General features: G+C 37.7%; 1 protein-coding gene across 17 annotated transcripts in view; it reads right to left on the bottom strand.

Moving 5' to 3' along the window:
- Positions 1 to 25,590, bottom strand: part of LOC131430093 (TLD domain-containing protein 2) — a 514,027-nt gene that overhangs the window by 300,277 nt on the left and 188,160 nt on the right. For 3 of the 17 annotated variants that reach the window (XM_058594773.1, XM_058594761.1, XM_058594775.1), the window contains exon 1: positions 20,681 to 21,666. The exons of 5 other annotated variants lie outside the window; for them this stretch is intronic. The gene's annotated coding sequence lies outside the window, so the exon portion shown is untranslated. Of the gene's footprint in view, positions 1 to 20,680; positions 21,682 to 25,590 lie in introns of those variants that run through there. 9 more of the 17 variants (XM_058594759.1, XM_058594760.1, XM_058594757.1 and 6 more) reach the window with 7 other exon arrangements.

The raw sequence follows: 25,590 nt of genomic DNA, 5'->3' as shown, positions 1-25,590 counted from the left end.
TAATTTTAAGGCTTAAGGGCTGAGGACAGTACCGTAAAGCGGCAGGTTTTTTGCTATTTTCCCGTTTCAAATTAAATTTTCTTGGAAACGGTGCAGAATATAGAAAAACCAACCTGGCAATGTCTTCGAAATTTAGTTGAGAATATTCTGTGAAATTTTCAGAATGATTAATTGAGTTTAGCGGTCGTGTTGTATTTTTTTCTGAGTGAATAACTACTGAAAATTGGAACGCTCGGAAATGCATACCTCTACTTGTTCATCGAATATCTCGGTTTGGAAGGCTTGTGTCATAAATCTACCGTGACAAAGTCTAGATAATTTAGTTTAGATGCGATTAGTACATAAAAACATATATGTTATCGCGATAAAAAAAAGTCTTATATTTTTCTGTGAAACAAAGCCAGTTTCAATGCATCCGCCATTTTTTTCGCTTTGGTTTCCTGATAGCATTCTGAAAAAGGAGAGAAAAATAAAATCGGCTCGACAAGGCTGCCAAACACACAGACATTCAATCTTTGTGAAAGTTGATTTTTTTTTCATTGTTCATTGGAATCCATGTAATGTCCAACCCATACGATAGATAAATGTGATAAAACTTCTCATCAAAATAATAAAATGTATGCTGGCAACCCGGTACAGTTTGCTCATATACGAGAGAGTACAAGAGAAATACGATGCGCAAAGGGAGTTGAACAAGCCACGTGGTCGATTTAAAACTCAACACGCGACCCTCTGTCCTCAGACCTTAAGGTCTGAGGCCAGTGTGTTTTCGGGTTTATTAGAGGGATATTTTCATGCTTCAAATCTGATTTTCTACGAAACGGGGACGAATATCGAAAAGTACAACTGACAATCTCTTAGAAAATTTCAGAATGATTCATTGACTTCAGCGGTCGAGAAAGTCTTTTTTTCTGAAGAATTACATAGCTGAAAACGGCAACTTTCAACTTGTTCATTGAATATCCCGTCTTCAAATGCATGCATCAAAAATCTATCCTGACAATGTCTAGATAATTTAATTTAGATGCAATTAGTGCATAAAAACATAGGTGTTGTCGCGATAAAAATGAAGTGAATGTTATTTTGGTGAAGGTAAGTCGATTTCTATAATAAATTAAATTATCTAGACATTGTCATAGAGCACGCGCCATTCTTTCTGCTCCAGTTTCCTGGTAAGGTAAAGAAAATTGAGAGAGAAATAAAATTATGGAATTAATTGATGGAGACACATTTTATGCTTACATATGTCAATCCCATTCGACCGATTGATGCAATTACATATGTCAATCCCATTCGACCGCCAATGTGCAAAATGACTCTCGATGTGGTCGGGTTGCCAAAAATTTTTTGATATTTTCGGTTACAAGTTTGACTGCATCACATAAAATTCAAAAAAGCTACCGCTTGTTTGGCAGCCTTTTTAAGCCAATTTTATTTCTCTCTCATATTTCGTTACGTTACCAGGGAACTAAAACCGCGCCGCCATAGAAATCGACTTACCTTCAAAAAATAACTTTCACTTCAGTTTTATCGCGACAACACCTTTGTTTTAATGCACTAATCGCATTTAAATCAAATTATCTAGACATTGTCAGGATAGATTTTTGATCCATGCTTTTGAAGGCGAGATATTCAATGAACAAGTTGAAAGTTGCCGTTTTCAGCTATGCAATTCTTCCTTCAGAAAAAAAGACTTTCCCGATCGCTAAAGACAATGAATCATTCTGAAATTTTCACAGAATAATCTAAATAATTTTCTAAGAGATTGTCAGTTGGGTTTTTCAATATTCGTCACCGTTTCTGAGAAAATCAGATTTGAAACATGAAAATAGCCCTCTAAAACGCCCTAAAACATACTGGCCTCAGCCCTTAAGCTCACATCGGAGATATGATTAGCAACTTGTGATAGATTTTTTCTAAAATGCTTGATAAATGAAGAATGTAAAAATGTGCTTCGTTCATTCTAGTCTGCGTAGTTGATTCGTTTATTTCAGACCAGTATCCAAGTCCAATTCAGAGGTTCAGTTCTAAAATTCAGTTCCTCGTCCAGAATCCAACGCCAGAATCGGATACCAGCATTCTGAAACTAGAACAGAAGCTTCGAAATTCATTCTAAGCCAGGATTTTGGAACCGAACTCTGGATCTGAGATTATTATCTTGTTTCTAAACATGGACTTTGGATTTGATATTTGAAACTGAATTCTGGAATTGAAATTGAGGTTCAGACTAGAGTTCAGTTCCAAAGTTTCTGTCCGGAATTCAGTTTCAGAACTCTGAAACAAAACTCAGATTGAAAAATTAAGTTCTATTTTCAGTATTCAGTTCGAAACTGCGTTGCAGAGTCCAGTTTTGGAGTTCTAGATAAAAACGGCAAGTCTAGAATTTGGCTGCAAAATAAAGACGATTCTAGAAGAGTAACTGAATTCAATTTCTTAGCTGAATTCTGAATCCGAATTTGAAAACTAGGACCGGAATTCTGTAACTAAAATTCAGCTCGGGATCAGAATCTCGGTCCAGAGTTTAGTGCTAGGTTCAGAATTCAGTGCCGAATTAGAATCCTGGTCTCGAATTCAGTTTCAAAGCACACGTTCAATGATCAGTTTAACAATCTTCAGAACTCAGTAGCCGAGTTCAGGTTCAGATTTCAATTACCCTCTCTAGCACCAACATTGAGTTTCAAAATTCAGTACCAGGATTCGACTGAAAAATTCAGTTTCAGAATTCCAGGACCAGATTTTAGATTCTTCAACATCAAGGAAATTGAACGATCGATTTTATTCGTATTCACGTTATCCGGTTATGTTTTGGACACTAACCACACGCTTTTTTGTGCTCAGATTCTATCACCTTCAACTATAAGTGTAATCCAAGTGGTATATAATGGAATAATTATGAATTATTGAGAATATTGATAAGGAAGCTCAAGCTTCTGCTTGGTTTGTATTTTAGGTATATGAGCAGCTAGGCACAGATGAATTGTAATATTAAATCAGCTTCAATGGCAATTCAGTACGTCATCCGAAATCGAACCAAAGCAGACTCAGATTTTTCCATCCAATTCCAATTTCCAAAATGTCAAAAATCTTCACATTTTCCAGTAATGCCTGTGGCAATCAATTGTAGTTGTATCATCTCTTTATTGCTTGCGAAAGTATTTCATCGGACTATTCCAACAGATTTAGACAGAACTCTTCGGACAGCCGTACAATTACGAAACCCATAAGCTCGGGCTGCCATCCACCGGCCATTAGTTAGTATGGCAACAAGATGGCTTGCAATGAAACTGATTCATTCAGTTATTCCTTCCGGCGGTGTTGCCATTAACTGTGGTATGGAACTAGCAGATACGGGCTGCTTGTCACCAACCCACTGATTGAAATTCACAAGCCCATTGACAAGACCACAAAACAAAGTGCTCTCGGACCGGGTGGGTAGGTAACCTGAGCTTCTGTCATGCATTTCACATCGGTTACTGGGTGCTGGTGGCTCGACATAGAAACCCAACTTTTTTCCTGCCCTCTCTATCTCTCTCTCTCTCTTTTCTATAAATCGTATTTCTCATCTATTCCTCTCGTCGCCTGACCAGCTGATAAGTTTACATAGATGATGTCCCACGGACGGGCCGACGGACGGAGGCAAACCACGAATGGCCAATATGACTTTCATTTGAGCCCTCTATGAGGCTTTGATTCACATGCACACACACAAACACATCAAACTTCTCACAGCTCATTTGGTGTTGGTGGTGTTCAATCATTTCTGACACGATTCAGGTACCACTAGCTCAGTAACACCACGTGCTTGCGCTTTCGAGTGGTTCGCAACACGGCTTATTGCGCACATCAACGGTTTTTCATGCATTGCTAAATTGTGGCGGCGAAAGGGAGGTCGGTGAGGCAGATGAGACACCGCGCGGAGTGTCAATGATCTACGATGGGACGATGGTTCGGACAAGCCGTCGTCGATCGGATCGGCCGTTCATCTACGCACCGAACCAAGCAAAAACGTCATCTTGGTCGCGTGAGCCAGTTCTGCAAACAGGTTGCCAACACCAAAGCCGTCTCCTCGGCCGTTCGAAGTGGCTTAGGCTGAGCAGCTCGTCTAGCTCGGCTCTGACTGACTGAACATGACGAATGTCTCAAACGTGACTCGTTCACGGGTTCACTGCTGCACGAGCTACGAATGCAGGGTTTTGACCGCAGTATGGGTTACCAATGGCGCATCGGTAACCTCCTTTGCGGTGAGCGGATGAGCTCGATGAAAGATTCGATTGAATGCAACGGGGTAAACAAACCGAACGAATAAATCACTTGGCTGCTTGATGTATCAAGTAGCCTGAGAAACAAAGCTATCGATCGGATCTGCGCATTTTTGCACTTAAACTCGAGACTCGGAACTGAAACCATGGGATTCCTTCTGCAGCTCGGTCAAGAGATGCAATTTGGAAACAAACGGATTGTCAGTGAAACGGAAAGCCACCAACGAAGTCTTCAGAGTATGAGAACAAGTGACCGCGGGCTGAGAATTTAATCCAACGCGATGGTATTAGCCTTCAGACAGGGTACAATATTTACGCCAACCAAGAGGAGAATTTTATTTCAGTGTCAGTAAATATCCAAACCGGCACTTGAAACCAAATTTGGGGGTCATAAAGCTTGAAAAGACTTCTTTATAAGTAAGTTGGAACGAAACTTCTCAATCCATGTATTTCATTGGTCGATGAAACTGAGGTAGAATTTAATTTTAAGCAAGTTTGCAGTAGAACTTCCATATCATTCTGAGTGGTGGTGGTGGTGGTGAACTCAGTTCGCCCGCGTCCCCTATTCCCTTTTTTCTTATGTGGCAATTCGTCTGCAATGCTGCCATTGAAAATGTTCCGGTAAGTTATTGTTTGTAATTTCATCATCTCGTGCCCTAAAACTTAAGGTACATTATTACTATTTTGGTTTCCTAATGCATACCTCAAGACGTTTGTAACTGAATTCGATGATAACATTGTAAGGAAACACGTCCTCTGGGTGACGTCAATCGAAAGCACATAACTTTATACTAACTGAATAAACTGAATTAATATTTTGTTTAGTGTTCATTTAACCTCTACTAGGGAACGACCCAACAGGAAGTTCAAACTTAGAGAAAATACCCATTATTGCTGATTAAATAAGGAAAAATCGTGTCAAAAATGACCTATTTTTACAGTAGATCTTATACATACGCAATGCTTTCTGACACATTTTTAAGTGCTGACATATGTTAATTTTAGGAGCGAGTCATTTCACCGAAAGCCATTTCGCCGAATGAGTCATTTCGGTGAAAGTTGTTTCGCCGAAGGGGTCATTTCGCCGACAAGGTTATTTCGCCGAAAGGGTTATTTCGTTTCACATAATGATTTAGAAAACTGCAAATTCTGAATATTGATCAAAATTATCAATTTATTTTTGTGTCTCCTGAATAATTGAATGTGACGCAGCCACATAACCAACCGAAGCCAAGATGGCTCGGCGGCGACGCCAGCTGAGTTCGCCGCCGACCCGCCGTCGGAAGCGGCGACCTCTTGTATATGAACTTGTAACCGCCTCGTATGCCTGGTCTTTTCAAAGCTAGGTTTCTTTACTTCTGTTAGAAACGAACGAGCGGTAGTGAGGTCAGATAGCACAAGAGCAAAACGATATTTTTTACCTTTTTTTATATAAATAAAAAAATAGGTATAGAATTCGCTCAAACTTTAGAAAAAATTTCCGAAGCATAATATATACAATATATACTATTATATACCAATCGATTCAGCTCGACGAACTGAGCAAATGTTCGTGTGTGTATGTGTGTGTCTGTATGTGTGTTGTTAACAAAGAGGTCGAGATCTCAGAGATGGCTGAACCGATTTTGATCAAACCAGTCGCAAATGAAAGGTCACCCTGAACGATATTGAATGGATTTGAGATCGCATGTTTACTTTTCGAATTATACGAAGTTTAATTTCAAAATTTTGACAATATCTGTCACAATTGACCTTGAAAACAGAATATGTTTTTTAACTTAGATTCTACACGGTAATAGCTAACCAACAAGCCATAGATTGTTAAAATCCGTCCATTTTTAACGCAGATATCGATATTTTTGTGTAAGAGATTTTTCGCTTTATTCCAGTAGTAGGAGTTTTACGCGGTTGATGATAAAGCGATATTTCGGAGCAAAGTGAAACACGATTTTCAATACTTTTTTATGCAATTGTTTCTTAGCACCTTAAAGACTATGCACAGCACCGTTTTTCATGACGTTCCGATTTAAGCACGGTTCGTTTTTGACAACATAAACGTTCGAACATGACAGTATTTTCAAATTCAAAACAATTTCTTTTTATTGATATATACTGCTTGCAACAATAATTGCTGGAAGAACACATCTTCTTACACCCAAACAGTGGCGTACCAAGCAAAATTAGACATTTGCCGATTTGCCGCCCCCCCTCGTTGGTTTAGTTGAACTCCATCTCCAAAAAGATTATTAGAGCGAGCAAAAAAAAAGGTCCGAAGGATTAGTTTGCCGCCTCCCTTTAAACGTTGCGCCCGGGGCGAGTGTCCTCCTTCGCCCCCTCTAAATACGCCAAAGCAAAGTCTTGGCATTACATTTGGCCTTTCTGTTTCAACAGACTTCATAGCCGATTCTTAGTGTACAGAATCATTGCATGGCTAGTACTATGGATTCTACTGACACTAAGAATCCTTCCAGGTCGGGGCTCGAACATACGACAACTGGCTTGAAAGACCAGCGTCCTATGCATTGAACCGCCAACCCGGAACTAAATACGCCACTGCACCCATATTCTATTCGAAGAAGTTCGTCAAGATGAGTAAATTTGTGTGTGAAAAACAATTTCATTCATTTTTCTCGGAGATGGCTTAACTGATTTCTACAAACTTAGACTCATATGAACAGTCCTATGCTCCCATAGAAGGTTTCTGAATATCATTTGGATCTGACTTCTGGTTCCGAAACAACAGGATGATATATGTATTGAAACTAAAATAACGTCACTCATCTTGCTCGAACCTCGAACTGGCTGAACCGATTTCATTCAAATAAAAACTGCTTGTCTTCTAATCATATCATACAGGTTGATTAGTGTGAAAATTTCACATAAATTTATCGGGTTTATCGGATTCACAGACTTTGAGAGTCGACGACCAAATAAACTTATTTCAGTTTTACTGCACAGTTCGAAAATATCTTGTGATTTTACATCTTATAAGATGCACATAAATGAAGCGTCGTATTTCTTAAAAATTTATATTCATGACTATGTAAAATTGTGTGATTTGAAAATTACATGTCTTTCATTCGAATGAAACAAAAAAGCAAAATATCGATAGCAATAGCCCGACTTGAACCGTGAAACATTCGAGCACAAGCACATCGATTATACGACTAAACCACAGAGCTCATATCTGTTCAGTGAATAATTGATAAATATAAATCCATACAGCAGCACTTGGTAGTCGGAGCTTGTAAAAGTTTTAAGTAGTTGTGAATTGTATCGTTTGTAGAATTCTGTCACCTGTAAAATTCATAATTTTTTTCTGTGGGTATTTCGTTTTCGATCCCGGAATGTACCCAAAATGTTCATGTGGAATGCAGTACGATTTCTCCACAATGGATGATTTTCAAAAATTTCGAATCTAATGATCAATTAGGCGAATTTAGCTGAGTTCGGCTGCATCGATCTCCGAATTCTGTGTCCGAAGGTATCGAGAATAGAGAAGTTAAAAGAAGGCCAAAACAAATTCAATAAACAAAAATTTAAATTGAAATTAACTTATGGTTCCATACAAAATTTGTGAATTTTATCCGACTCCGACTTCCAATTTTGATATTACAGGGTGATGAGTTTTTATAATTCCAACCATCATAGAAAATGACGATAGCAAAGACTCTTCAAAGTTGGGCTCAAAACTATTTCAATTTCATTCTGGGGTTAGCCAAATTTGTGGTGCTAGGGCACCCAACCGTTTTTATTATTTCTACGTTCCAGCTTTGACTCATCAGTGCAGAGCAGTTCAAATTGAACTGCTTAGTGCCAAACTCGGCAGTTCAATTTGAACCGCTAAGCAGACGTAAAGTTTCTGCTACTTACAGAACACTTTTTGTTTTGCAACGGAGTGCGAAGTCTTGTCTGACGTGCCGAACGAAAACGTGTTTTCGACTATTTCTGGCCGATGCAGGTTTGGTCATTTAGGGGTTAGCCAAATTTTATGCTAACCGTTTTTATTATTTTTAACGTTTCTTCTTAGACTCATCAGTGCGGGGCAGTTCAATTTTCAATTTATTCGTCATACTAATTCATGGACATACAATTTTGATTTATGCTGGTCTTTGAATATCGTTTCTGGAAGTACCATAAGTAATGACAAAAACTTTTAAGATGAACTAACATCTACATACTTAATCGATTGTCACAGAAGTGCGATTGTAGCTCAACAAAACGGGAGTAAACATTATCATTTTTCATTTGTCTTTATTTCAAATCAATTCCAATCACGATATTAAGACTATTGAAGAATTCGACGGAATGACCATTCGGCGAAACGGCTTTCGGAGGAATGGCGTTCGGCGAAATGACCCTGATCCGTTAATTTTCACGTCTGCTTGAAAGGTGGGATGTTTCTGTCTTACACGCAGAGAAAAAAATGTAAAAATAACTAAATTTTTGTGCAGCAAATGCAACAAATTTTGTTATTGAAATAGAGACAAAAGAAAATCTGCTTTGTTATAGCAAATAATTCAGCTTAAAACTACAGAACAAGGTGATTAACTTTTCTCATTGGACTAGTTTATTTCAATCAATATTTTGAGAAAAATAACAAATATTTTATTTCTGTGTTTCTGTCAATTACTTGACAAACAATTCCACAGTAACTTCAAGTAGGTCAGATCAAGTTAATATTAGTAGCGCTTTTAATATACAAACATTTGATTCCATATAAATGAACTTGAATTTAGTTATTTCAACTAGCGCTTTTGTTTGGAAGGTAATTTTTAATACAACTTCTATTCCAATTCACATTTAAACTGCACTTTTCCAAACCAAGCTGTTGATTTATATTGCCAATATTCAAGACATTTAGCCCATTGTGTGGTGACGATCGAATTATTCACATACCACAATCAAGCCTTGGTATTTTAATTAGAATCCAATAAGTTCGTGCTTCATCAATGCGACCAAGATCCCTGAATCAAAATTTTTTTAACAGAAAATGTGTTAAAGACTGTCCCAGAAAGTATGGACGCAACCAAAACCCGCTGCCATTTCGCAATGGTTCAGAATATGTCAATTTTTATGGCTGCGTCCTGTTGTTTACACTCTTCTCTAACCACTTGTGCAGTTGTCTATTCGTTTTCATTAGTTTGTTTCGAAATGCGTGGACTTTCAGCAGAAAAACGTCGAAAAATTGTGTACAAATGGTGCACAGAACGCGGAATGTCACTGAGAAAGATAGCGGAAATTGAAGGAGTAAGTGAAAAAGCCGTGCGAAATGCAATCAGGAAGTTCGGAGAGGAAAACACCTTTGAGGATAAACCGAAAACGGGTCGAAAAAAATTTCCTGCTAACCCTCAGTTGGATAAACGTATACTGAAGGCGTTCGAGCAAAAGAAGGAGGTTTCAGTTCGTGATGTGGCCAAAAAAGTGAGCACTTCGAAGTCAAATGTTCGTCGTGCTAAAGAACATTTGAATCTTCGAACCTATAAGAAATATACACGGTTCGAAACTATTCCCGTCTTTTCTGTGAAAGGCTTCTGTGTGACTTTTCATTCCATGAAATAAGCAGTTAAACTTCTCTGAATAAGATGAAACACAATTCAGAAAGCAACACAATTGTGTATAAATCCGTATATGTTCAGACTTTACATCGATTCATGGTTCAATTCCTTTTTATCATTCCTGCATTTTCAAAACGGGTTATAATAAGAAAGATAAAACGGCTTAATACTGCAACTATTTCAATTAATAAACGACCCTACGGCTCTTCACTTCAGTACCAATGATGGAGACGCACAGTTGAATACTAGTCAAACATACCAAGGATTCACTTTATCCAGACTGTAATTTTTCTACAGTTTTAAGGCTATTCTTGTATTGTTTGGAAGAATAACAAAAAATTGCATTTTATTAAGTGTTAATGAAGAAAAGCTTACGAAATAAATTGACCTATCGACTTATCCAAGTGACATCATATTTAAATTCTAGGGATATTTTGCTAATAAATTTGAAGAAGTTAAAATTGAAGATTCACACATTGGCTTAAGAAACTTCTCTGATCTGAGAGGCAACTGATAACACAGCTCATGTTGCTGCAATCGAAACTTAAACAACGCTAGTTTGTATATTGTGCTGAGGAACAAATTTTAGTGCTAGAACTAATAAACTACCTTGCGTCTCCATTTTTCTGTCAATGGTGGAAGACCAAGGTTGATTATTAATTGGAACAAGTTTACGAACCATTCGAGACTTCACTACATTTACACTATTATTTAAACAAGTAAATTATAGATGGGTTCTTTGTTTGAGGGTGGCCCAAAAAACGTCTTTTCTGTGAGAATGGGTTAAAAACAGTTTGATCTCGAGGAATGACTGTTCTCTTTTAATTTCAAAACAAATCGAAATGATTTCGTTTCTAAGATGGTATAAACATTGAGTGCATTTTTCAATCGAACGCATTTTTAGCATTCGAACCCTTTTAATACAGTCTCTGCAGTAGATGATTTCAAATAATAATTTATTAAATATATTCATAAAAAATCACTGCAGTCATTAGCAGTGCGGTAAAATTTCATTTACAATCGAATGATATTTGATGAAAATGAAATTTATGGGCACTAACCGTCAGCATATCGGTACAAATTCATACGACTTTTGCTGCCAATTTCAAGTGAAGCTCCCTGAATTAATCGTACCTAGTCATTTGAAGTTTTGTTTGCTCAGTTTCAAGCTAGCTGCTTCACGGTGTGAAGTTTATTGCAGTAGAGAGAGCGTTAGTGTGTTTCACATTCGGTTTTAATTGAACTGAATGAAGTTTTACTGCACTGGTCACTAGCATTGAATTTGGTATCACAAAATATAATTTAGTTGCCCCCGCTTTCTTGTAGAAAGATTCAAAAATTTAGATAATCAAAGAATAGTTAAAAAGCACTAGTTTGTTTGATAAAACTATCAACCTCCAGCCGATTTCTAATACGTATAGCTTCGTCAGTCTCAAATATGAGCTTTTTTTACCTATTTTTATATATATAAAAAATAGGTATAGAATTCGCTCAAACTTTCGAAAATTTTTCCGAGGCCCGGAGGGCCGAATGACATATACCAATCGATTCAGCTCGACGAACTGAGCAAATGTCTGTGTGTGTGTGTTTGTGTGTGTGTCCGTATGTGTGTTGTCAACTAAGAGGTCGAGATCTCAGAGATGGCTGGACCGATTTTCATCAAACTAGTCGCAAATGAAAGGTCTCCCCGTCACCCAAAACGCTATTGAATGGTTTTGAGATCGGATGTTTACTTTTTGAGTTATACAAAGTTTTATGTCAAAATTTTCAGTTTTTTGACAGTATCTGTCACAATTGACCTTGAAAACAGAATATGTTTTCAGACTTAGATTCCGCACGGTAATACCTATCCAACAAGCCATAGATTGTTAAAATCCGTTAATTTTTAACGGAGATATCGAAATTTTTCTGTAAGCGACTTTTCCCCCTATTCCAGCAGTAGGAGTTTTGAGCGCTGTATGACAAAGAAATGCTTGGGAGCAACGGAAAACACGATTTTTTATACTGTTACATACAATTGTTTCTAAGAACCAAAAGGATTGTTTACAGCATTCTTTTTCATGACATTTAGCCTCGGACCGATTTTGGCACGGCTCGTTTTTGGCAACATAATCGTTCGAATATGACATATATAAACCAGATGATGGCAGAATTTTTTTTAATTATTTTGTTTTAAACTGCTTACAGCAATAAATGCTGGAACAACATAACATCCATATACCATTCGAATCAGTTCGTCGAGATCAGCAAAGGCGTGTGTGACAAATAACAAAGTCAGATCCAACTTCCGGTTTCGGGGATTGTATAAAAATGTCTATTCCACATAATTTAATCAGGTTTATCGGGTTAGCAGATTTGGATAGTCGATAAAAAAATTAACTTTTTTCAGTTTTAGTGGTATTCAGTTGTCGATCAGAAGGCACCTAAAAATTTAATTCGTGCTATGATCTCTCAAAGATGTCTTAACTGATTTTCAAATGTTTTGAAACAAATGTAAAGTGTACAGCTACTCAGGTGAATTTATCTGACTTCGGCCATACCGTTTTTAGAATTCCGGTTCCAGTATAAAATCGTTTCTCAAAGCTCAATCGTTTTCTCAAAAAAAGCCTAATCAAATTTCAGAAACAAAAATTTTAATTAAAGCAAACTGATATACAAAAATTAATTATTTTATCCAATTATGACTTCCGGTTCTCGAATTACATGATGATGAATTTTTAAAATTCAAACCGATACAGAAGATGACAATCCCGAAAAGCTTCAAAGTTGAACTCAAAACTGTTGTAATTTATTCGTCATATGGCCATACGAATCGGTTTGGGTTATGCTGGTTCCTGAATACCGGCTCTGGAAGTACCTTAAATTACCGTAAACTCTAGAGTGGAACTTACATATCATGGCATGTTTAATCGATTATCACACTTCTAGATTTAAATTCGATCCGATTTGCAGTTTCGACATTACAGAGTAATGAGTGATTAAAATCTCAAATTGTCGCTTAAAACGAGGGTCATTAAAATAATGTCATGAAAACTTAAACACCGAAGAATATTCATGCAAAAAACACATGCGGATTGATAAAAATAGGTATCATCTCACTGCTAGGTGGATTAAACACGTTTTTTAATTTGGCTCTAACTGCCGAATACAGAAAATTGTTGGACACCTTTGGCTTAAATTGCTTTACTATATGCACAAACCCTTACTGAGGTCCATCTTTTGGCGACCATACATTCGCCACTCCGAAACATAAAAAGAGGCCTGTTAAAAGTGCAGGACTAAAAATATGAAATGTACCTTCTAATTAGCGATTTAATATGAAATACTATATCTCCGGAACCGATTGTCATCACACCAAAAAGATTTCAATTTTACAGGTGATTTAATCCCTCATATGATGTAATTCATAAAGACCTGATGTGTCAAATGACATAAAATTTCATTTGTAATGACTTAATGTTAGATTAGCCTGGATTCGATTGAAAGATGTGTGCTTCTGTGACTCAGTCAATCAACAGACGTACGTTGCGATCTAATCATTCTCAGTTCAAGTCGCGGTGGTCGCAATCAGTTTTTTTTTATATTTCAATGTATTTCATGTCATGGAATTTCAAATATAAAATGTTTTTACACATAAATTAGCGACGCTCCACTAACCGGAATGATATGTTTCTTTGGATTTCACTATGAAACGCTCAAAAACCAAACTTTGAATAATTGGAAGGATTCCTGGATCGACTTGAAAGATGAAACGTTTTACTAGAACAAATTGCACATTCGGCCAGACGGACAAAAGTGGAAAGCGAAGGTCAGTATTTTGAGTAACAAACATGAAATCATTTTTGAATAATAAAGGCTTAAATTTAGAGAGGAGAAAACTAGATTTCCGTTATACAGCAATTCCAGGAAAAAAAAAACAATGTACGATTTCTCTGAATATCGTAATATTTGCGAGAATCGTTCTCAGTCAACCAAATTTCAGACCAGTAATTTTTGTATTTTGTCATTAGATTTTTTTTTTTTTTTTTCATTCAGTAATAGCCGTTCAACCGAGAAGGTTGTGTATAGAAGCGTACAGTTTAACAACGCTGGTTAGTTTACACGCGTTAAATACGACAACGGTTGAACTACAGGTAGAGACCTGTTGGCAGCAGCCGTTAAAACGTAAAATCGTGCTGCATAAGAGAGCCCTAGTGCTGGGCCAAGCTGGTGAAGGAAACAACAAAGGGCGTTTCCCAAACTCTACCCAGGCCGCAATATACAGCCACAAGTGCTGAGCAGGAGAGTGCAAAGGCACATTGAAGAAGAAGAGTGCAAAGGCACACAGAAGCAGGAGAGTGCAAAAGCACACCGGTGCGAAGGCACTTCGGTGCAGAAGCATATCGGTGCGGAGCACAAGGAAGAAAGAGACAAGACAACTCGGTCTTTCCACTGCCATACAACACGCAGGTATACACCGGTGACCTGCGCTGGTTACAGCTGGCGAGAACAAAAGTAAATCGGAAATCGAGTGGTGCTTGATGTCAGGTAGCAGTAGCATCACATCCAACAATCAGCATCCAACAAGAACATCTAGAGCAACGAGAATCTACACGGCAGTGCAACGGAGATAGACAACAATTTCAAGGTAGAAGTTTCTTCTTTTCCTTTTGATTGAGTACTGTGTAGTGTTGGTTTCATTTTTTATTTAAAGTTTGATTAAAAATTTTAATGTGATGGATGAATCCATGGACGTAAATCCTAGCATGAATCCTATACCCCCACGAACGAAAAAATATCAGGAGAGCTCTTCTGGGCCTTGGATAGTCTTTTTTAGACGTATATCAAAGCCATTAAACATTTTACAAATTAATAAAGGTTTGACATCACGATACTCTTCAATCAAAGAGATCATAAAAGTAAATAACGATAAAATTCGTGTTGTGGTAAATAGTTTGAAACACGCGAATGATATTGTCTCTTCGGAACATTTCATTAAAGAGTATAAAGTTTACATACCCTCCAAAGATGTCGAAATTGACGGTGTTGTTACCGAAGCGAGTCTTTCGGTAGATGATTTACTCAAGCATGGTGTTGGTCGTTTCAAGAACTCTATGCTTGAGGGTGTGAAAATACTGGAGTGCAAACAACTGTACTCAGTAGTTTATGATGAGGGAAAAAAAGTTTATCGCCCATCAGACTCGTTTCGAGTGACATTTGCCGGGTCTGCGTTGCCGTCCCATGTCTATGTCGATAAAATTCGCCTCCCTGTTCGGCTTTTTGTTCCAAATGTAATGAATTGTACGAACTGCAAAAAATTCGGCCACACAGCTACTTACTGTAGTAATAAACCAAAATGTATTAAGTGTGAAGGGCCTCATAAAGATAATGATTGCAACAAGGAAATTGAAAAATGTATTTATTGTGGAGAAAGTCCTCATGAAGATATTTCAGTATGCACTGCATTTAAAGTACACAAAGACAAAATTAAGCTTTCTTTAAAAGCACGGTCTAAGCGCACATATGCAGAAATGCTTAAAACGGTCATTGATGTCCCCCCTTTGGAAACCGAAAACGGGTTTTCAAATCTAGAGGAACCAGAGGACTCTGACTCTGACGAAAATAGTGAAGGTAATTCGTTTATCACTACCCAAGGGTCAGTTAAGAGAAAGAAGTCTTCTTCCAAATTACCAAAAAAGACACCTAAAATTTCATCTTCAAAAAAAGATCCCCGTGTTAAACAAAAAAAGTCAAAACCAAAGACTGTGCCTCCTGGTTTGTCAAATTCACAAACCAATCCAGGATCTAGCACAGAAAAAGGTAATAATCCTGTGGGCTCTATTTCACAGCCACCAACAGGATTACTGCAGTTTTCGGAAATTGTTGAATGGATTTTCTCAGCATTCAATATATCTGAACCCTTAAAGACCCTCATAATGGCATTCCTTCCAATAGCTAGAAATTTTTTGAAGCAGTTATCAGCTCAATGGCCAATTGTCTCAGGTTTTGTATCTTTTGATGGATAATTTATCACCCGTAGCAAATGATACAATCACTGTCCTGCAGTGGAATTGTCGAAGTATCATGCCAAAACTTGATTCATTTAAAATTTTATTGCATAGCCAAAAATGTGATGTATTTGCTTTATGCGAAACATGGCTTACTTCAAACATAGCTTTAAATTTTAATGATTTTAACATTATACGTCTCGATAGAGACTCTCCGTATGGTGGAGTGCTTTTGGGAATTAAGAAATGCTATTCCTTTTATAGATTAAACATCCCTTCAACTTCTAGTATAGAAGTTGTTGCTTGCCAAATAAACATTAAAGGCAAAGATATTTGCATAGCTTCGGTTTATATTCCTCCAAAAGCACAAGTTGGACAGCGACAGCTTAATGAAATGGTTGAAGCCCTTCCTGCTCCACGATTGATTCTGGGGGATTTAAATTCGCACGGAATGATGTGGGGTTCCGTTTACAATGATAGCAGATCATCTTTAATACAAAACATTTGTGACAATTTTAGCATGACGGTATTAAATATGGGTAGCATAACACGGATCCCAAGACCTCCTGCACGCCCAAGTGCATTAGATCTATCTCTTTGCTCAACATCAATTCGACTAGATTGCACCTGGAAAATATTGCCTGATTTACACGGTAGCGATCATTTACCAATCATCATCTCAATTAGCAATAGCAATTGCATTGCTACTTCAGCTAGTATTCCATATGATTTGACAAAAAATATCGACTGGATTAAATACCAAAGTAGTATCTCTAGTATTTTGAATTCAATGGAAGAGCTCCCTCCACTTGAAGAATATGACTTCCTCATTTGTTCGATTCTGGAGGCAGCAGAACAATCCCAAACTAAACACTTTCCTGGGCCAACGACTAACAGAAGGCCTCCCAACCCCTGGTGGGACAAAGAGTGCTCAGAGGCTAAACTCGCAAAACAAAATGCTTGCAAGACGTTTCTAAAACGGGGAGGAGGAACTCCTCAGAATTTTGAAAAACTTATGGCTTTAGAAACCAAGTACAAGAGCATACTTCGAGCCAAAAAATGTAGCTATTGGAGACATTTTGTCGAAGGTTTGTCAAGAGAAACCTCAATGAGCACTCTTTGGAATACGGCCAGACGAATGAGGAATCGTAACGTGGGCAATGAGAGTGATGAATACTCGAACCGATGGATATTTGACTTTGCTAGGAAAGTTTGCCCAGATTCTGTTCCTACGCAGAGCATTATAAGGGAATCTCCTCCAAATAATGGTTTTATTAATAACCCATTTTCAATGATGGAATTTTCTATAGCACTCTTGTCTTGTAACAATAACGCTCCTGGGTTGGACAGAATTAAATTCAACTTGGTGAAGAATCTGCCCGACCTCGCAAAAAGACGTTTGTTGGAATTGTTCAACAAGTTTCTTGAGCAAAATATTGTTCCACCTGACTGGAGACAAGTGAAAGTTATCGCCATTCAAAAGCCGGGGAAACCAGCTTCCAATCACAACTCATATAGACCCATTGCGATGTTGTCCTGCATCAGAAAATTGTTCGAAAAAATTATACTACGATGTCTCGACACTTGGGTCGAGACGAACGGTTTGTTGTCAGATACTCAGTTTGGCTTCCGTAGAAATAAAGGGACGAATGATTGCCTTGCATTACTTTCGTCTGACATCCAAATTGCCTTCGCTCAAAAGCAACAAATGGCATCTGTATTTTTAGACATTAAAGGAGCATTTGATTCAGTTTCCATTGGTGTTCTTTCAGACAAGCTCCACCAACATGGACTCCCAGCGGTTATAAATAATTATTTGCACAACCTTTTGTCAGAGAAACGCATGCATTTTTCATATGGCGATTTGACAACATTCAGAATTAGCTACATGGGTCTACCGCAAGGCTCATGCCTCAGTCCGCTCCTTTATAATTTTTACGTGAATGACATTGACAGCTGTCTTGTAACCCCATGTACACTAAGACAATTGGCAGATGATGGCGTGGTTTCAGTTACTGGACCCAAAGCTATTGATCTGCATAAACCATTGCAAGATACCTTAGATAACTTGTCCGTTTGGGCTGTTCATCTTGGTATCGAATTCTCTGCGGAGAAAACAGAGTTAGTCGTCTTTTCAAGAAAGCATGATCCCGCGCAGCTTCAGCTCCATATGATGGAAAGAATGATCCAACAGGTTTTAACTTTTAAATACCTCGGGGTGTGGTTCGATTCCAAATGCACGTGGGGAGGACACATTAGGTATCTGATAACGAAATGCCAACAAAGAGTAAATTTTCTTCGAACAATAACAGGATCTTGGTGGGGTGCTCATCCGCAAGATCTAATAAAATTGTATCAAACAACGATACTTTCAGTGATGGAATATGGATGCGTTTGTTTTCGTTCCGCTGCAAACTCTCATATTATCAAACTTGAGCGAATTCAGTACCGTTGTTTGCGAATTGCCTTAGGCTGCATGCATTCAACACATACAATGAGTCTTGAAGTTCTGGCGGGAGTTCTTCCATTAAAAGATCGATTTTGGGAGCTTTCATCACGCCTGCTAATAAGATGTGAGGTGCTGAATCCCATGGTAATTAATAATTTCGAACGACTAGTCGAGCTTCGATCTCAAACAAAATTCATGACAGTATATTTTAACCATATGTCACAGGAAATCAACCCTTCAAGATATATTCCTATCCATGTAAGCCTCCTAAATGTCCCTGACTCAACTTTATTTTTCGACACATCCATGCAGCGCGAAGTGCGTGGAATCCCGGATCATCTACGTTCGACGGAAATCCCAAAAATATTTTCAAGTAAGTTCAGGCATATTGACTCTGAGAAAATGTTTTACACGGACGGATCGCGAATTGAAGAAGCGACAGGGTTTGGTATGTTCAACAATAATGTTTCGGCCTCATTTAGGCTTCAAGAACCTGCATCTGTTTATATAGCAGAGCTAGCAGCAGTTCATTATAGTTTGAGTGTAATCGTCACATTATCTCCAAACCATTATTTCCTCTTCACAGATAGTCTGAGTGCAATTGAAGCCATTCGCTCAAACATGACTGGCAAGACTGAACCGTTTTTCCTGGGCAAAATAAAACAGTGCCTGAACGACATATTGAACAATAATTATCTAATCACTATAGTCTGGGTCCCGGCTCATTGCTCCATTCCTGGCAATGAAAGAGCCGATATTTTAGCCAAACGTGGTGCTATTGAGGGTGAAATTTATGAGCGACCGATTGCTTTCAACGAATTCTATAGCTCGTCTCGCCAAAGAACACTTGCCAGCTGGCAAGCTTCTTGGGATAGAGATGATCTGGGTCGGTGGATGCACTCAATTATTCCGAATATATCGACAAAGGCATGGTTCAGGGGACTGGATGTGAGTAGGGATTTCATTCGTGTGATGTCCAGACTCATGTCCAATCACTACACGTTAGATGCACATCTCCTTCGAATTGGGCTCTCCGAGACTAATCATTGTGCTTGTGGCGAAGGTTATCGGGATATTGATCATGTCGTTTGGACATGCGTGGAGTATCGTGATGTCAGATCTCAACTAATAAATTCTTTGCGTACCCAAGGTAGACTATCCAATATCCCAGTTCGAGACATTCTTGCTTGTCGTTACCCTTTATACATGAAACTTATTTATCATTTCATATAGAAAATTGGAGTTTCAATTTAATAAAGGCCCCTTTTAAGACTTAGCTCTGATCCCAGCTGCGTCCATGAGTTCAACCAATAGCTAAATTAGAATAAAAATTATGTAATGATACAAACAAACTCGAAACAGTTTATGAAATTATCAACAAAATGTCAAAAAAAACAGCTTATTTTATAATTTATAGAAGGTAATCGTTTGGTTCAAATAATATTTCCGAGTAGATTTCATAATTAATGACGAGTTACCTAAGATGATATTTAAGCTATAAGAGAATATGTTTTAATAAATTCAAAACGTTGTGACTATGTTAGAATTAAATTAGGATAAGAATATTATGTAAAAGTGATGCTACGGCGAAGAAAAACTTATGTAAATTGCCTTAAGAAATAAACGTATTTATGAAAAAAAAAATTAGATTTTTTTCTTCGATTTTATACCAAAACGGCATATTTTTTCACTTTAAATCTTCTGAATCACTTGACCGATTTTGCTAACTAATGAATAAGTTATCAAGAAATGTTTTCAGGAAAAAAAATGATGGGAATTATCTTGAATCAGTCTAACGTCCTGCGATGAAGTAACTTTAATCCGTTCGTAGGTTTCAGTATAAATAAAAACAAAGTTTCGTACAGTTTGCAGAAGACATTCGCCGAAGTACCAACAACTGGAAAACTTTCCGTGCTTTCGACCCCGCAAACAATTCACTAGGATTGAAGACCGTAAATCATAAAACAAATCTCGGTTAATCATAACAACAACTTTTCCTCGCCGTACAACTCTTTTCACATAAAAACAAACCAACAACATCGAAATTGTCGCCTGTGGGTCCCCGCCACATGTTAAACCATTTCCTCGATTCGCTACTATCAACACAACCCCACAATTTACGTACATTTCCAACACATGCCGCCGAGAGGTAAATCGCGAAAAACAACACACCTTTCTCTGGTCGAGTCCGCTAGCATCCATGTGTGTATGCTTCAGGCTAAACGCACTCGCTTGCCGGAGTTATGTTGAAGTTTACGTTTCATGCTGGTATTACGAACGCACCTATCTAACGAACCTCCGATCCGCTCGATTTTACGCGAAAAAAAACTATCAAACATATCTGACATGACCTGTCAGTATTGTATGGCTGCCTGACAGAGCAAACATTGGTTCCATATCGACAAGTTATTCTAAGGCTATTCTTACTTTCAATGATCGGTGAAGGGGCCAGGGAGCAGAATCCTGCTCGATGATCGCTGATCACGTTCTCGTGCTGGGGAAGGTCGTTCGTCGAACAATTAGTCGTAGAATGTCAATCGTCGGATGGTTAAAAAAATCTTCTTCTTCTTCCTGCACGGTGATCGATTTTTCACTCTATTACTGCTTCAATATGGCACACGAAGTAACTTGCATATCAATAGATCGGATAATGGCGTCTAGGCGCGCGCTGATAAAGAAAAAATAACATACAAGACTACACTACACCAACATGCAATCTCTCTAGCGGGTAAAACGTGTTTCGATTGCACTTTTCACTTGTTGCACATGCACCCGCAGGGGCGACGGTAGGATTTGCTAATCGGTCGAATATGCAGGTGACAGCCGCTACAACGAAAGTTTGGTTATTTCTCTTTGCTGTTGCGAACTACAAAGGGTTCACTTTCTTCTAACCCACTCACATTGCTCTCCCGAGACAATAAAACCCTCGAACACAAAATCAGATGTTTTACGCACAGTTGCTTGGATCCGACCTGGATTAGGTGAACAATACTTTCAGCAGTGTCGCGTGAGTCGCAGTCGCCATCTATTTTGCCCCCTTGGTAGCGACGCTGGGTTTTCACTTTTTTTTCTAAAACAATTTAGGTACTTTTTTTCTGCCAATTTCTTCAGCTTAAATCACTAACACTAGCACTCTGCTAACATTGGCCACGGTTAGGCTCTCGAGTATAGCGACACACTGCACAGCAGGAAAAACTCACAAATCTTGCACAATAAACTGCAGCAATGAAGGCACAACTGAAAGCATCCGGAACAACAAGAGTAGAAAAAAAAACTCCGAGTATTTAACACACAAGCCACGCGCACAAAACCAAGCGATCGATAAAGAAACTCGCTGAAAACTAAAGCGACTGCTAAAGTTTCAAAATTGTTTAATACCACGTCGTAGTCGTCGTCGTTGTCGTCGTTGTTGTTGCTGTTGTTGTTGTTGTTGTTGTTACAATTGAGCCGATCCTCCTCTACAGAGCATGGGCTTCTTGAGCACTTGGTAGAAACACGTACCTAGCTGGGGCTGTCGGTTTGCTCGCTGCCACGCTGCGCGAGATCTCTTTGGCTCGCAGATCCGCAAAACAAGCCCGATCCCGTTCTCTCTCGCTCTCATCCACTCGCTCACTCGATTGCACACCGACCGGCTCTCATGCCCTGTCCGGCTTCGGCCCATTTGAGCCACGCGATCGAGCGTATTTCTCTCGTTACTACAAACTTGTAGACGGGCAGTTTGGCAGCTAGGTGACCCGATCACTCGATCGCGGCAGAGTGGTAGTGTACTTGCCGGCACAGCAGATCGTTTTGCCGGTGGAGACATGGCCGTCGCCGTAACCTTTTCTTGGAGAAGAATAAACGTTAGGCCACTCTTTGGTATCCTCCGTTTAGCTCCTATAAAAATACCGATAGCTGTTTAAACTAATAATAATAATTGTAAACAATCCCGTTTTTCTTTCTATTCCGAATGAAAATCCACCAAGAATATCCAAAGATGTTCTTGTTCGATTGTTCAGCTGGAGTTTAGCAGCTTGCAATTGCTAGAATTTCGCATTTATTTCGCTATAATCTTGAAGGCTATCATTTATGAGAAGTAAACAAAAGAAATTTTCATTTTGAAGACATGTTTTTGAAACTCCATTTGTTATAATCAAATGAATTTTGCTTTTGCTCAAAATATTAGGCTTGGTTCAATGCTTTTCAAACTAAACTGTTGGGTATCAATTTACGATTCATTATCAAGTTGCTTCTTGAATTTGAAAATTTGCTTGATACTATTTTTCTAGAAGAGAAAATCAAAGCCTGATTAAAAATCAATCTCGACTTCTTTTACTATTTAGTGCAGCATACTCGTTCGGACTGATGTTATTTAGTATTGGTTTAAAGATAAACGGAGAAAGGGAGCAGAGCAGACTTTATAAGAAAGCACTGTAAGCACTTCTACAGGTTTTAAGTTTGTAAGTACTTCTAACAGGTACTGAGCTAAATCTAGCATTTAAGTATTGAAGTTGGAAAAACTGTTTGAAATTGTGTTTAAAAACAAACTTTTAATGGTATTACGAGACAGAATAAAATCAAATACACGAGAACATCGATTGAATAGACGGCACATACTGGAGAAAGGTTCATTAGAGCAATACCTAGTGCAAGCGGATTGAATTCTCAGAAATTGATTAGATCTAGATCGATCAGTTTACAGCGTTCCTGATAGCTTGGAAGATTGTTACGAACTGTCCAAGACGTAAATAAGACCCAGAACACAAAATCGTGGTGTGATAAGTACCTCTAGTTTCAAATGGACTTTGCAGTCGATTCTGTGTATACCGGAAAATTGGATGGCTAGTGCTTCGATCCTAAAATACTAAGAATCCTTTCAGGTCAACCATAGAACAATAACTGGATGCTTGTGTGTCGTAAATTTAAATTGTATTTTCTATTATATTCAACTCTTAAACGAATTCCATTGTTGGTGATTCCCAAATTCCCGTAAAAAATCTGTGATCGTTTCTGAATTACTCGATTGTTCAATAATTGAATATAGTTTTCAAACTAAAGGATTAAGTTTGAATCGATTATCATGATGATTAAACGATTACTCGATAAATTTTTAGATTATTACTATTGGAATTTTAGAATCATTCGATAGTTTAATAACCCAAGTAGCCACAACCCATTAAAACCAAACAGTATTTCAGTTTTAAAAATTTCCGTAAAGAAATTGATTATATGCAACGAAATTATTCATAGTTTTGATAATGCTAGTATAATGCTAAAAGAGAAATTCTTAGATACTTCTAAGATCTGAAAGGTGCATTTTTAAGGGGTAAGGCCGTGTGCGTCAAAAAAATAGGCCAATTTCAAAAACGTTTTCCGGAAATATAGTGAAAGCTATCGAAATTTATTTTTCAGTGTTTAATCAAGTGTACTTCAACATACAAGAAAATTATTGTTACATAACTCTGGTAAAAAATAGCCTCTTCATTACCAAATTGCTGCAGCTAGTTTTCCGGGTGGTCCAAAACGTGCTGTGCCTTCAAATACAAAGCAGGAACAAGAACCAAAGCTGTTTTAAACGTATATATTATTAACTGGTATATCACGTAGGGGTTTTCGAAAATACTCATTTTTTGAAAAATTATAAGCATATAAGTGAAAACTCCACGAAAGCCTACTGAAAACCTCTATAAAAGCATATTCCTGCCAATTGGACCCTTCTTCATAAGGTTTATAAAGCAAAGTGAATAATCAAATTTTATTCGGATGGAATGAAATCCGCTAAATACTTCATGCGCTTTTATTTTTGTCGTGCATGTAAGGATAAAATTAACAATTATGACTGATCGCCATGAAATACGGTCTTTGCGAAAGTCTCCATATTTATCAGAATTATTTTTTTTTGTTATTCATCGTCATTTTTGTATAAATCTATTTCGTGGCGTCAAAACTTGTGCATACGTTTTGAAAATGAATCATAAAAGCCCATCACATTTCCTCGTTTTTGCATTTCGAATTTTATAAATGCTACGGTATATGTAGAACATCATAATGGCGGCCATGATTTTTTTAATGCAAAATACACTTAACCTAAGAAGCAATAAATCTAATAGCCCACAACAAATGTGTTATAAATGTCCTTTTGAATCCTCAAGTTTGCTCTGAGTGAAACTGTCATCCTATGATCACGCACATACACAAAACAAGATTTATGAAAGAATTTAACTGACAATAATGTTTTAAAGAGAACGTTTGAAAGCAATATTAAGAGCGTTTGCATGGTTCTATTCTAGTACAAATTGTTTTTATTTTTAGTCCAGTTGTTAGTTTAGGTAAAGGGTTTTATAGAAGCTTTAAAAACTATGATATTACTTGTCAAAAGATACGCTTATTGTAGTTGTCTTAAAATAGGTAGTGATAGAAAAATCAATTACAAAACTCCTATAATTTAAAATCAGAACCATTAGGCATTCGAATTGTTACTTGGGTATTGTTTATTAAAAAAAGTTTACAACATATCAAGAAACCTCTACGTGGTATACTAAATAATGTGTTTATGAAAGACTCCACCAAATTTGGAAACAATCGATAAAGATTTGTAGCTGCTATGAGTTCGCCCGATTCTGGAGATAGAGTTTTGAGAAAAACACGTTTAAAGTTGTCGTAAACAACCAGTTTGAAAGTCGTTTTGACCACAAGACATTTTTTCTACATGTTTTTAGAAAAATTTTAGTCTCACAAAAAAATGAATTACGTTTCTTATACCATTATATCTTCAAACCCAGAAGTCACAGCCATTTGAACTTCGACTTGATCAATGTTCCAATAGTAGCTTTTTCGATCTCGTCGAGCTGAGTCGAATAGTATATAACACTATGGTTCTCCGAGGGTCCGTTCGTAAATCCACATAATTTCAATCGTAAATACCTAATTCATTATATTTTCTATAAAAAGAGCAAAAGTTGATTTGCTCAAAATGCCAAAATATTACGCCTACTGCGATCGTTTTTAATGTCCAGTAAGAGAAATATGAAGAAGTTTTTTCTGGTTGGCTTAGTACTCTTATGTCGGTTTCGTTTGAGAAAACTGCAACTGACCCAGGGTTGTTTCATCAAACAAACTCTTGATACTATGTTAGATTCGCACCTAGCAACGGGGGTTTGAGCAAACCTAGTATAAAAATCAGGCTCAAAACTGACTCGATTTTCAGTTCAACAACGTTGAAACTAGGTTCGAAACGGGCTTCAAACAAACGGTTTGACAGCAGTTATGGTGGAAACTTGGTTAAGCATAGCATCCAGCGAAAACGACATTAGTTACTTATTACTTTTCTACTTCACAAATGATACGAAGCATAGTTG

Source organism: Malaya genurostris, chromosome 2 (genome assembly GCF_030247185.1).
Source record: "Malaya genurostris strain Urasoe2022 chromosome 2, Malgen_1.1, whole genome shotgun sequence".
Taxonomy (NCBI): Eukaryota; Metazoa; Arthropoda; class Insecta; order Diptera; family Culicidae; genus Malaya; species Malaya genurostris.
The sequence above is the reverse complement of the archived record's forward strand: the minus strand, read 5'-3'. Positions and strand labels throughout refer to the sequence as shown.